Source organism: Gopherus evgoodei, chromosome 9 (genome assembly GCF_007399415.2).
Source record: "Gopherus evgoodei ecotype Sinaloan lineage chromosome 9, rGopEvg1_v1.p, whole genome shotgun sequence".
In the NCBI taxonomy this organism is placed as follows: domain Eukaryota; kingdom Metazoa; phylum Chordata; order Testudines; family Testudinidae; genus Gopherus; species Gopherus evgoodei.
The window spans coordinates 103574350-103576536 of NC_044330.1; the positions used below are offsets into that span (position 1 = coordinate 103574350).

General features: G+C 42.2%; 1 non-coding gene across 1 annotated transcript; it reads right to left on the reverse strand.

Annotated features, from left to right (window-relative positions):
- Positions 1–513: 513 nt before the first annotated feature.
- On the reverse strand, positions 514–702 carry LOC115658135. Its single transcript, XR_004002170.1, has one exon. It is a non-coding gene; the product is annotated as a U2 spliceosomal RNA (small nuclear RNA).
- Positions 703–2187: the final 1485 nt, after the last annotated feature.

Below are 2187 nucleotides of genomic sequence, written 5' to 3' on the forward strand. Positions count from 1 at the left end.
TTCTGTATTTTTCATTAGACCCCTTTCAGAATTATTACACTCAAAAAGCCCTACTAAAGCTCTCTACTATGCAGTTCTCTGAAAAGCAGCAGGCATCATATCATGCGAATCTTTTCCAGGATTGCTTTCTGACTGGTACTTGGGTAAAAGTGGGGAAAAGCTGACTTAAAAAAAGAAATATTAACAAATATTTGTTACTCAAAAACTATTAAACACTCCTTGCTTGATATGAGCAGCCTATTGATTGAGGCCTAAAGCAGACTATCCATTCAATTCAGGCAAATTGCAATTGACCTCATCACATTACAGCTTGTTTTTCTCAACAGTAGAGAAAGCAGACGGGAGATAAGGATACAGACACTGAGATTCCCATGATTAGAGTTATTTTAGTCATTACAAACCTAAGAGGCATGACTTCTTGATGAGAAAGGGGGAATGTTTGAAAAGTGACTTGCAAATAAAATGAATAAATAAATGTCATTTATTTCAGAGATCTGTGCTGTATGGCCCACTAAATGGCCTGAGGGGAACATTTGGCACTCCCATTAATGTGAGGCCCCCACCCTGAAAGTCAGAGGGGCTGCTCGCATTGAATAAATCAATTTAATATACAGTTCTCAAATAAAGAACATATCAGATATTAAACTAATAAGAACAGGGACTACACTTTGATCTGAGCTCTAACGAGCCAAGAACAGTGAATAAAGTTAGGCACATGCTTATATCTTTACTGGATATAGGTCATGCAACTCCTCTCCCATTACAATACACACCAACCTAAGGTATGTCTCTATTGTAGCTGAAAGGTGTAATTTCCAGTTTGAGCAGACATCACTGTACCAACTCTGATCAAGCTAGTGTGCTAAATATAGAAGTGTAGCCACAGTGGCCCGAGCACTAGGATGGGCTAGTCAACCCGAGTATGATCCCATCTGAGACCCTAGGAATGTACTCCGTGGCTAGCCCCTCCCACTACTCATGGTGCTGTGGCTGCACTTCTATTTTTAGCAAGCTAACTCAATCAGAGCTAGCACAGGTGTGTCTGTTTACACTAGAAATTACACCTCCAGCTCCAGTGTAGACATACTTTAAGAGGGTCTTTCTTTTTTGCTTTCTTGCTTTCCTTTCCCCCACAGTCAAGCTGGCCATCTGTGGTTACACTGTGATGCACAGTAATACTCCATTTTATCACATCACATCTCCCAAAGAAATCCTGTTGCAATACATGATTTGTGGCTGAAGCCAGGGACTGGGAGTTAAGACTACTAGACTCTGTTTTTGAGCACTGATTTACTGTGTGACATTGAGTAAATCACTTAGCTTCCATTTCTCCATCTGTGGGAGGCCTTATTAATTAATGTTTGTAAAGCACATTGAGAGCCTTGGATTAAAGGTGCTAAAAGTGCAATATACTAATAATTAATAATCCAGGAGGGGTTGAGAGAACTGAGCTTTTGCATATAAATTCCCCAAGATAAATAGCAAAGAGAAGAATATGGGATTAACTCCACAAAGGACTCCAGGATCTTCAACCCTCTTGAGGAGCATTATGCTAAAGGCAGACTAGAGACCTCTCTATTGTATATTCATAAATGTAGTTTGTAGGGATTTGTGTTAGGGATGAGATTGATGGGCACTAGCTTTAGACTTTGTTTAAATGGAGGAAATGTTCCGTAGGAGGGATGGAAGCAATCTAGATAAGAGGCCTTGTATAAATCAGTACACCTCCATTGAACTACTCTGATTTACGCCAGCTGGCCCAGTTCCCAGAGTATGCTGGCTACCACCTTCCACTCCACAGTGTGGCACTAGGGGCATGTATGTCTTCAGGTGATCAGGAGGTATAATTGCAGCTCATGTAAATATATCTGAGCTGGCTTCGATCAGCTCGATCAGTAGCTATAATAACAGTGGTGTAGCTACAGCAGCATGAGCTGGGGCACATGCTAGCTGCTTGGAAGTCTGAGGATGTGGAGGAGGTGTTGTACTTAGGAAGCTAGCCCATGACACTGCCACAGCTGTTCTGCTACTGGAGTAACAGCAGGATCTCAAGGCCCTTACCAAGGGGTTTGAACCTCAGCCCCATCCATTGAGTGCGTCCACGAAGAGGCATTGAATTAAGGTGGCCATGAGGCTGGGCACCAGCCCAGTTAGGGCTTTTAGGAAAAAGTGGCAACTCTTCTTACT